The sequence below is a fragment of the Bos javanicus genome, chromosome 21 (assembly GCF_032452875.1).
Source record: "Bos javanicus breed banteng chromosome 21, ARS-OSU_banteng_1.0, whole genome shotgun sequence".
Taxonomy (NCBI): domain Eukaryota; kingdom Metazoa; phylum Chordata; class Mammalia; order Artiodactyla; family Bovidae; genus Bos; species Bos javanicus.
Window position 1 is genome coordinate 63,439,621 of NC_083888.1, and position 12,465 is coordinate 63,452,085.

Here is a 12,465-nt window from a genome sequence, read left to right on the forward strand (position 1 = left end):
AAAATTAATGTTAAAATGAAGCTAAAATAATAAAAATAAATTTGTTTTATGCTTAAAAAAATTATGCTATGAATTTGATGCTGGTTTTCCCAGAGTGGGTGGAGAACCACGCTGTCTGGGGCTACAGAGCAGAGCACCTCTTAGATGAGAGAGCGTTGAACAAGGCCAGCCTGGGGGAGCTGGGAAGGGCATTTAGAGTAGGAGGAACAGCATGTGTGAATACCAGACTTTGACACAGTGGTTCTTCTGCCAAAGGCCACAGCCTCTGTCTCTCTGCCTCTCTCTAGGGGTCCCTGTCCCCTTGCCCTCCCAGGCCTGGCAGGGGCTGTTCATCACGGGCCCCTGTCCTGGGACACTCACCAGCCTGTATTGGTTTCATTTAGCTTTGCCCACAACTCTGTAAATGTCCTCTCCTTAAACTCCCCAGCCCTTCTTCTGAGGGTGTCAACTGTTCCCCACCAGGACTCAGACCTTCATCGCCCACAGTCTTGATTCATCTGCTTAACCATGGGGAAGAAAAGGATGCGAGTATGGGGTATGCAGAGCACCCCCATCAGGCCAGATGCCTTGCCTGGGGCATCTCATTTGATCCTCCTAACAAGTCTGTGATACGTGTCATCGGTCGGTTTAAGTGAGGAGGAGACAGAGGCATTGAAGGTGACGTGACCCATCTGAAATAGCATGCCTTTTTTCTTTTAACCTTAGAAGCATCTTTCTAAACCTTTCTCTTTCACTATGAACTGACGTGGCTAAGGACCACTCACTCTTCTTCCTGGTTTTTGTATAAAGAGAATCTTGAATGATGGCCACAATGTTAATGATGCTTGTTTGAGGGTGGGGTGAGAGACAGAATTCATGAGGTCTGAGATTGTATTCCTTTTATGTTTGTACTTTTATATATTGCTTACATTTTCAAAATAATGAGCATGTGTCATTTTACAAAAAACCAATGATAATTATTCTAAAAAATAGAAACTGGTGCCTAGGAATCAGTGCATAACAGTCAGCCCATAAGGAGCATTTCATTCATTTCTCTCTCATGACTGCCTGCCTGGAAAGGTGGGGTGTAATCCCAGCATCACCCTGTTATCAGACATTGAATCAGTCCACCCAAGTCTATCCCACACATTGACATGGGTACCAGGGCTACACTTGTTTATTTTCATCTACTCCAAAGTAATTTCATAACAATATTTATGAATTAATTTTATGATCTAGAAATTTTCCTAATTAATACAAGGTCATAAAGATGTTTCTCCTATTTTTTTTTAAGTTTTATAATTTTAACTCTTACATTGAAGCCTGTGATCTATGGTGTTAATTCTGAGGTGGGAAGTAAGAAATGAGGTTCGTTTTTGGCATATGGATATTACCTTGGGACCAATGTCAAAACCTGAGTGAATATGTATGTGTGGTTCTATTTCTGAACTCTGTAGTCTATACCACTGATCTACAAATCCACTTTTATGGCAATACCAACACTCTTGATTATCATAACTTTAGAGTAAATTTTGAAATCAGATGATGTGAGTACTCCCAATTTTAAAAAAAATATTTAAGCTGAGTCCTTAATATTTCTACATAAATTTTATTTATGTATTGTTTATTTTGTTTCTAAGAGTTATATTGGCCAACAATTTTTTTTGAACATTTACAACATGCCGGGGAAATGTTTTAAACCTAATACGCTTAATTCTGTTATCTTGGTCGGTAGTGGAGTAGCCAGCCTTCAGGAGGGCCCCTATCTTGTAATAAATTTTTTTGGTTTTGGTTGCACTGGGTCTTCTTTGAGGCACGTAGGCTTTCCCTAGTTGCGACTCTCAGCAGTTTCTCTCGAGCTCCAGTGCAAGGCCTTCTCCTGTTGGAGAGCACAGGCTCTAGAGCGAGAGGGCTCTGTAGCCGTGGCGTGTGGACCTAATGGCCCCACGGAAATGTGGGCTCTTAGTTCCCCACCAAGAATCAGACCCGCCTCCATCGCATTGGAAGGAGCGTTCTTAGCCACTGGACCACCAGGGAAGTCCCATGCCAGTCATTTTTTAAATATTTATTCATGTATGTATTTGGCTGTGCCAGGCCTTGGTTGCTGCTCACAAGATCTCCGATCTTCACTGTGGCATGCAGGATCTTTGAGCTGGGCCATGCGAACTCTTGGTTTCAGCATGTCGGTTCTAGTTCCCTGACCAAGGATTGAACCCTGGCCTCTTGCATTGGGAGCACGGAGCCTTAGCCACTGGATCAGCAAGGAAGTCCCTTTACATGAATCTTAGACTCAGTTTGTCAATTTCTATTTTAGAAACCCTGCTGGAATTTCAATTAGGATTGTTTTGAAAACAGAGATAAATATAGGGAGACCGAATAGTGAGTTTTGCAATCTGTGACCATAGTATATTTCTTCATTTATTTCAGTCTTCTTTAATGTCTCTCAGCAGTGTTGTGTAGTGTTCAGTGTATGCACATGCATTTTTTGGTTAAATGTATTCCTTGAAATATCTTGGTTTGATATAATCGTACATTGGCAGACCTCGGAGATATTGCTGGTTCAGTTTCCATACCGTCACTACAAAGCAAACATTGGAATAAAGTGAAGTCATGTGAGCTGTTTGGTCTCCCAGCGCAATACAAAAGCGCTGCTGACACCATACTGCAGTCTTCTCGTTATTGTTAGTCGCTAGGTTGTGTTCCACTCTTTGCAACCCCGTGGACTGCAGCACGCCAGGCTCCTCTGTCTTCCACTGTCTCCCGGAATTTGCTCAAACTCATGTCCATTGAGTCAGTGATGCCATCCGAACATCTCATCCTCTGCTGCCCCCTCCTCCTCCTGCCCTCAACCTTTCCCAGCACCAGGGTCTTTTCCAATGAGTGGGCTTGTCACATCAGGTGGCCTAAGTATTAGAGGTTCAGCTTCAGCATTAGTCCTTTCAATGAATATTTAGGGTTGATCCTTTAGGATTTAGGATTCTAAATTCCTTTAGGATTCACTAGTTTGATCTCCTTGCAGTCCAAGGGACTCAACAGTCTTCTCCAGCACCACAATTAAAAAGTATCAGTTCTTCAGCACTCAGCCTGCTTTACGGTCCAACTCTCACATCTGTACATGACTACTGGAAAACCCATAGCTTTGACTGTCCTGTTCTTGGTCAGCAAAGTGATGTCTCTGCTTTTTAATACATTGTCTGCGTTTGTCTTAGCCTGTCTTCCAAGGAGCAAGTGTGACCTGCGTGGTGTGACTCAGCTTCGTTGAGTTATACAAGACCCTTCACCATGACAACGCTGTGATTCATGAAGGGGATACTGTAGTCTAGTAAGTGTGCAATAGCATTATGTCTTTAAAAAGCACATACTTTAATTGAAAAACAGTTTTACTGATGAAAAACGCTAACCATCATTTGAACGCTCAGCAAGTCATACTAACATCAAACATGACTGATCACAGATCACCATAACAGATTCAATAAGAATTTAAAAGTTTGAAATATTGTGATAAGTATCAGAATGTGATGCAGAGACTGGAAAAGTGAGTAAATGCTGTTGGAAAATGGTGCCTACAGACTCTCTGGGTGCAGAGCTGCCACAAACCTTCCATTTGTGAATGGTGCAATGTCTGCGGAGTCCAATAAAGTGAAGCATGATGAAACAAAGTATGCTTGTATTGCTTCTTAAAATTTAAATGGCAATTATTCAATGGTATTTATAGAAGTATATTAACCTGATATTCTGCAACCCTATCCTTCACTATCTCCCAACGTTTGCTCATATTCACGTCCATTGAGTTGGTGATGCTATCTAGCCATCTCATCTTCTGACGCCCCCTTCTCCTTTTTGCTTTCCATCTTTCCCAGCATCAGGGTCTTCTCCAATGAGTCAACTCTTCACGTCAGGTGACCAAAGTATTGGAGCTGCAGCTTCAACATCAGTCCATTCACTGATGTTTTAATTCCAGGTATAAAACCCACTTGGTCACGATGCATTGTCATTTTATGTATTACTGGAGTCAGTTGGTTAAAATTTTGTTAAAGATTTGTATATCCAAAAAGGATATTAGTCTGTAGTCTTCTTTCTTGTAATATCTTTAAGTAGTTTAAGTATCAGGGTAAAGCCAGTCTTATGAAATAAGTCATATTATCCCCTCTTCTATTTACAGCAAGAGTTGTATGCAATTAATATTATTTCTTTTTTAAATGACAGAATTCACCAATGAAGCCAGCTGAGACTGGAGGACTTTTTGTTTATTTTTGTGGAAAAGGTTTTAACTATAAATTCAATTTATTTACTAGATGTAGAGTTATTTAGCTTGTCTATTTCTTCTTGAGTGAGTTTTTGTAGCTTGTGTATTTTAAGGAACTTGTCCATTTCATGTAAGTTGTGGAATATATTGGCATTAAGGTGTTAAGGTGCATTCTCTTGTTATTATTTTAGTATCTGTAGGACATGTCGTGATGCCTTCTCTCATTCCTGATACTGGTAATTTGTGTCTTCTCTCCTTTTCCTAATGAGCCTAGCTATAGACTTACCAATTTTATTGATCACACAAAGAACTAGATTTTGGTTTTCTTGCCTTTTCTCTATTGCTTTTCTATTTTCTATTTCAGTGCTTTCTGCTCTTATCTTTATTTTCTTTTTTCTGATTATTTTTTGTTAAGTTTGGTATGCTTTTTCTAGTTTCTTAAAGTGGAAGATTAAGTTGCTGATCTGAGAAATTTTTCCTCAAATAAATATTTAACACTGTAAATTTCTCTTTAATCACTGCTTTAGCTGTGTCTCGCTAATTTTTATGTTTTGCTTACAATTTTATTCATAGCCAAATATTTTTAAAATTTCCTTGTGATTTCTTCTTTGATACATGATTCCTGAAGTGTGAGATTTACTTTCTATGTATTTAGCAAATATTCCAAATCTCTTTTTGTTATTAACTTAAATTTAATCCTGTTGTATTTATAAAACATATTATTATGTTTTATAATCACTAAAATTTATTGGGACTTGTGACTATAGCCCAGGATATCTTCTATCTTCATGAATATTCCTTATGTTCTAAAAAAGAACATGTACTTTGCTTTTGTTGTCAACATGTTCTACAAATGTCAGTTAGGTCGAGGTGATATTATTTGTTAGTAGCAAAGTCTTCTACATCCTTTTTCACTTTCTATTTGTTCTATCCAGTACCAAGAGAAAAGTATTAAATTTCCATCGTAATTATAGATTTGTGTATCTTTTTAATTGCTTCAGGTTTTCTGCACATAAAATTCTACTGTTAAATACATATGCATTTAGAATTGTTACACCCTCTTTATAAATTACATTGCTGTGCGTACACTGTTGGGAACTTCTCTGGTAGCTCAGTCGGTAAAGAGTCTGCCTGCAGTGCAGGAGACCCACATTCGATCCCTGGGTTGGGAAGATCCCTTGGAGAAGGAAATTACAAACCACTCCAGTATTGTTGCCTGGAAAATCCCATGGACAGAGGAGCCTAGCAGGCTGCAGTCCTTGGAATCACAAGAGTTGGCCCTGACTTAGCGACTAAACCACCACCACCACAGTGTTGAGGGCTATCATGGACACATTTATAGATGACTGTCAACTTTTGTCTGAGGTCCACTTAGGTGGAATAAATGATCTTGAAATTCATTACCCTTCCCATTGCCATCTTCCAAAGCAATCACCAAGAAAAAAAAGATTAACAAAATGAAAACCTAAAAGCTATTCTACCAATATATTTACCAGTGTGAAACTAGAAACCACTGAAAAGAGCATGAATTTAAGACCACACTGATAATTCACAATAAAAAATGTATCCGGCTTGCTTAGTCACTAAGTCATGTCCGACTCTTTGCAATCCCATGGACTGTAGCCCACCAGGCCCCTCTGTCCATAGGATTTTCCAAGCAAGAATACTGGAGTGGGTTGCCATTCCCTTCTCCAGGGGATCTTCCCAGACCAGGGATCAAACTCTTGTCTCCTGCATTGGAAGGCAGATTCTTGGCCACTGAGCCATCTGGGAAGCCCAAATTAAGGAAATTTCAACTCTTTACCTAAGTTTGATCTACAGGAATTTGGAATATTGGTGGGAAGTCAGGCTCCTTGATGGAATGCTAAGCTCTTAGTCAACTCCAAAAATGTACTAAATTTAATTTATAAGGACTACATTTGGTAACTTTTAAGAACTCAATGCATTACTGATAAGTAAACATCAGCCATGCATAACAACAAAAATAAATGGGCTTGTGCATCATTCATGACTAAGAACTGGACTAGAATGTGCATTTCAAATTAGTTTGAGACATTCCAGGAGCCCCTTGCTTCCCACCAGTGGACAGTGGACCACACACTGAGAAACACAACTCCATACAAGGATTCATTAGAGAGACTGTTTTCAGGTTAAGGTACAGGAAACACTCTGCTTACCTTGAAACACTACGATGGCTCTTCTCACACCAGCGACACCAATCAATATACGCCTTTTCTCTTTGGGAGCCAGGAAACTCAGAGACAAACTTGCCAATCAAACTTTAGAACCCTGTGTCTTGAGTGTTTTTATTCTCACTTCCTCTTTTTAAAGCAGCATTTGCCCTAATTTCATTACTCATATTATTCTAGTTTACTAAATGTCTTTCTTATCAGCCATCTCTTTATTTTTTTTCTTATGTGTGTGTGGAACAGTGCACTGAAATGAATAAATCATTGACTGTCTGTGGGTCGCATCAGATATTCCCACTAACCTTCCATGCGAAATTCCTGACCTCAGCTTTTCATTCTGTTTATCCACTCCAGCCCCTTGCAAGCTACTAAAAATACCATTGGGTGTTTAACAAGCCTAACTCTTTTAAGTTAGAAGAGCAACAAAGTCAGCTCCCTGCCAGCCATCTCTGAATTGCAGACTTGGCCAGCACCTGGTGGGCATGAAAGTGAAAGTGCCAATCCCTCAGTCATATCTAACTCGGTGACCCCATGGATTGCATGCAGCCCACCAGGCTTCTCTGACCATGAAATTCTCCAGGCAAGAATAATGGAGTAGTCTTGGTAGCCATTCCCTTCTCCAGGGGATCTTCCCGACCTAGGGGTCGAACTTGGGCCTCCTGCATTGGCAGGCAGATTCTTTACCATCTAACCCACCAGGGAAGCATGGTGGGCATGAGACGATGGAGAAATGAGAACTTGTCCTGGCCCCACCAAGACAGTCATGCCTTAGATATGACTGAGGCATGGCAGTGGAAGCCGGCTGCCGGGGGAATGCCTGGTGTGTTGTGCTAGAGTGGTTACCGGGGTCTGGAGTCCCAGCAAACATGACATTGTAATCTCAGTTATGTTTTATTTATGGGAAGTGGTGGCACAGCGAGGGTGTGTTAACAAACAAAGATGATTGCTTCTGAGCCACTCTCGTCCTGAGGTAATTAACACACAGTAATGCACCAGTTGGGGGATTCAAAGAGCCGACAACCTTTTCCATAGGAAAATGATCTGCAACACCCAGGCCGAAAGGGTGGAATCTGGAGGAAGAAGGACGTGTTTTATCTTTGGTTAAAGGTGTCTCATTAAAAAGCACTGGCATAAATTACCCTTCCTTTAAAAAAAAAAAATCCATATAACATTAAGAAAACTACAGAGTATAAAATGTCAGAGGCAGAGATGTGTGGATTTGCAGCTGTTGGTAAAGTGGGCCGGGGGCTCCCTGTGTATCTTGCATGGCATAAATTAAAAATATTGACTGCAACCCAAATAGCATTTGCAATCAGCTCAATGTGGCAATGTGTTATACAGACCATTTGCTTTTAAAAAAATTAAAATATGAATCAAACTTGGATGACAAAGAAGTTCAACTTCTCGGGAAAAATCAAATACATCATCAAAAGGTCACAATTCGTAGACAAATTGCTGTTAAAATTTATGACTTGTTTGCAAAATGTACTGTTGATCATTGGTAACTGCTAAATGCTTGGGCGCCTTCTGACAAAATAAATAAATAAATAAAGCACTCTGCATTCATTAGGGAGAAAAATATGAAAAACTACCTGGGATGCTAATACCTAGCTGAGGGAGGGTAGGATGAGGCTGCTAGTCTGGGCGGAGGAGGAGGAAGGAATCCAAAAACAAAGAGGAAGGAGCCACGGTCAGGCGAGCACACGATCGCCCCTGGGGAAAATCTGAGATGGCCAATTGTCTACAAAGCACAGAAGTCAGAGCATCCGAACGTTAAGCAGCAAGGTTCCTTAGGCCCCAGGGGACGTGCTTAGAGATTCTGTGCCATTCTACCCTTCCCAAGGGTGCCCCCGCTGACCCTCGTCTGGGCCGGGTTCTCCAACGTCATTCCCTGCAAATCTCCAAAGTCGCTGGTGGCAGAGACCATGCCCAGGTCAGAAGGATTCCCCACCAAACCCAGTGCCCAGCAGAGGACCCAGCATGGAGCAGGGCACACCAGAGGGCTGTGGGATCTCTCGCCAGCGTCTTCCGCCCTTCCCTCACTGGGTGGCACCTATAATCTGGGGTGGGGTAGAAACTGCCCCCCTCCATTCCCATCCTAGCCTGCCCCGCACCTTGCCAGCTGACTGATTTAGGAAACCAGGATTAACCAGCACCTGACTTTCTTCTGGCCCAGGAACTGATTCAAGAACCACCACGCGGACCGAAGGCTCTGCCTTCTCTCTCAGGCGGATGAGAATGGAGGGAAAGGCGGCTGGGGAATTCTAGGAAAGACGGTTGCTTCCTCTTCTGAGAGAGCCCCTGGGAATCTGTGCTCTCCCTCCTGGGGACCACGTGAGGTGAGGCTGAGAAATGAAAGGGAAGGGGGTGGAATGGGGCAGGTACACGGAACCCAGCAGTGACAGAGAACTCCACAGTGAAGCCCCCGCGGTGCCCTCTGAGGTTGGGTTGAGGCCGTGTCATTCGGCCTGCTCAAGGGGATATGGGGACAGAAGTGGTAGTCTCCACCCCCAGCCCTGACCCAGCGGGGCATCTGTGTGTCACTCTCCATATCTCCCAATGCTGATGGCTCAGCACCGAGGATCCAGCAAAGACCCCTGAGATCCAACAGAGACCCCCGAGAAGACTAATCTTCAGAGGTGGACATGTCCTGTGTAGGCTGCCCGGTTTGATGGCCACTGGTCACCTGTGGCTACTGAGCCCTTGAAAGGTGGCCAGTGCAACTGAGGAACTGAGTCTTTAATTTTATTGATTTTAAAAATTAATTTGGATTTAAGCATTTGCCGGTGGCTACTACAGTTCTAGAACATGTCAGCAAAGCGAGAAAGAACGGGCTGGAATCCCTGAATCTCTCCATAGGAAGCTGCCCAGCAGCCACTTTATGGGACTGTAACATTAACAAGAAATCAACCTTAATTATGATAGAATGAGTCACTGGGATTTTGAGATGGTGTCAGCAGTGAATGGTCCTGACTGATGCTTATTGAGTGTTGACTCAGTGCCCTGCGTGAGCACCTTGCATGCCATATCTTATTTACGCATGGGGCTCCCCTGGAGGCTCAGCTGGTAAAGAATCCACCTGCAATGCAGGAGACTCTGGTTCTATTCCTGGGTCAGGAAGATCCGCTGGAGAAAGGAAAGGCTACCCATTCCTGCATTCTTGGGCTTCCCTTGTGGCTCAGCTGGTAAAGAATCTGCCCTCAATGCAGGAAACCTGGGCTCGATCCCTGAGTTGGAAAGATCCCCTGGAGGAGGGAAAGGCTACCCACTCCAGTATTCTGGCCTGGAGAATTCCATGGACTGTATAGTCTGTGGGGTCGCAAAGAGTGGGACACAACTGAGCGAATTTCACAGCTCACAGCAACAACTGGAGGACATCAGTAGCATTATTACCCACGTGTTACAGATGAGGAAACTGAGGCCCCAGGTGGTCACTCGTATAGAAAGAAGCTGAATGGGATCCCCACCCAAGTCATCCAGCCTCAGAGCTAAAATCAAGGGACCCATGATGGATGCTATAGTCGAGGCCCAGAAGGAAGGTAGTGGCTACAATGGAGATGATCCCCAAATGGTTCTATCATCTAAGGGGGATCAGAGAAGAAGGCTCATGGCAAAAGAGGTGCCAGGGACCTGGTGGTCTCGGCCCTGGCTTTGACCTCCTCCCTGCTGCTGCCTCGGAGGGACAGGCAGCTGATTCCTGGGGTTTTGCACTCCCCCTACAGCAGGTGGGTGTCCCTCCACTGAGGACAGTGGGACACCTCCTCCTTCCCGAACCCATAGCCCTTCAGGACTCAGGGTGTTAACCGCCACAGGGGACCACGCCAGGGCTTAGGTGTCCATAGGTGAGAAAGCGTCAGGTGGTCTGCCAAGCAGGAGGTCCAGGAGGGGGCCTTGAGCCATGAGTCCCACAGGACACGGGGAGGTAGGAAGGGACAAGAGGAGGCAGGGACATCATGGGAAAAGACTGGGTGTCTGGGAAGAGCCTGCGGTGTTCCCAGGGGCAGGAGGCTTCCTCTGAGGGATGCACAGAGGCCAGTGAGGTGGACTCGGGGTTGTCATTCAGTTGCTAAGTGATGTCCAACTCTTTGCAACCCCACGGACTACAGCACACCAGGCTTAGGGAAGCCTGTCCTTCTCTATCTCCCAGAGCTTGCTCAAACTCATGTCCATTGAGTCAGTGATGCCATCCAATCATCTAGTCCTCTGTCGTCCCCTTCTTCTCCTGCCTTCAATCATTCCCAGCATTAGGGTCTTTTCCAATGAGTCAGTTCTTCGCATCAGGGGGCCAAAGGATTGGAGCGTCAGCATCTGTCCTTCCAGTGAATATTGAGGGTTGATTTCCGGGACTTGGGGTAGCCATCATTTATGTGGTTGTTTATTTAATACATCTGGGCTTCCCAGATGACTCAGTGCTAAAGAATCCACCTGCCAATCAGGAGTCCTAGGAGATACAGGTTTGATCCCTGAGTCGGGAGTCTCTTCTAGAGGAGGGCATGGCAACTCACTCCAATATTCTTGCCTGGAGAATCCCATGGACAGAGGGGCCTGGTGGGCTACAGTCCATGGGGTCATATAGTCAGGCTCAACTGAGCACACACATTTATCATATCCATCACTTCCTACCATATATCTAGGAATGTAAATCCTTCAGAGCCTTTCCTCAAGCATCAATTCATCAATCCTTCAACCATGCTGTGGGGGGAGGGGACACACATCCACCCAGTTTGCACAGAAGGAAACGGGCTGATGGGACTGGCTGGAGCAAGACCTGGGAGAAAACACAGATGAGGAACCAGGAGGCGTGAGCTGGCAGGGGCGGGGTCTGGGGAGAGGTCAGCTCTGAGGATGAGCACTCATTTGGCCCACACGGGGCTTCTCACCTGTGAACTCCCCCAAATATCCTGCATCAGAATCTCTCAGGATTTATATTTAAAATGCACATTCCAGGCCCCAAACCTGCTGATAGAGAATCTCCAAACAGCGTGAGCTGGGAATCTGTATTTTAAGTGCAAGCTCCATGGGTTTTTGTGTGGGCGCTTTCCAGGTGGCACAGTGGTAAAGAACCACCTGACAATACAGGAGACACAACAGTCGCAGGTTCGATCCCTGGGTCGGGAAGATCACCTGGAGGAGAAAATGGCTACCCACCACAGTCTTCTTGCCTGGAGAATTCCATGGACAGAGGAGCGTGGTGGGCTGCAGGCCCTGGGGTCACAAACAGCTGGACACACTGAGCGACTGAGCACCACGGGTCATACTCCTACAAGAAAGAGTGTGAGAACTGGCATGTGGACCAAGCTTGGGGGCTCCACGTCCTCAGGGAGCCTGTGGGGCTTTTTCCAGGGAGGAGCAGGCTTCTGGACAGGGCCACCGGTCCCTAGAGCCCTCAGGATGACCCAGATGGGTGTTGCGCAGCGTCTTGGCCCAGAGGGACGCTCCCTGAGGTGTATGCACTCTGGGTGTGCGGTGCAGGGGAGGGAGGAAAGAGCAGAGACGCAAGAACAGAAGGAGAGACGGAGGCAACTCAGCAATGACAGACAGACAGAGCAAGAAAGCGGAGGGCGAGGGAGGCGGGGGAGCAGGAGAGAGACAGGAAGACAGAGGGAGACTGTGCCACGTGATGGCTCCCATCTGCCAGGCCCCGGCCCCTCCCACGAGCAAGGGCAGGCCAGGCAGACCCGCACCCCGCCCACAGAGCAGCCCCCACCCCACATGCCAGCCACCCCCTGCCCAGCTGCCAGGCGCTCAGGACTGGGCCACGTGGGTGTCTCCGTGACTATGCCCAGCGAGGCGCCCCCAGACACACACACGGTGGGGGCAGGGCAGGAGGGGGCAAACCTTCCCAGAGCCCAGGAGTCTAGGGTGGGAGACCGTGGATTCTCTGCAGACTGAGGGGTGTGGGCAGGGGTGGGAGGCAAGGGGCAAAGAGGCTGGGGTGTGACAAGGGGCACGGTTGAGGGCTTGCTGGGAAGCTGAAACCATGACCCAGAAATGAAAGGGATAGCAAGTGGAATTTTGCTGGGCACCTTCAGGTATCAGGGGCCTTGGCTA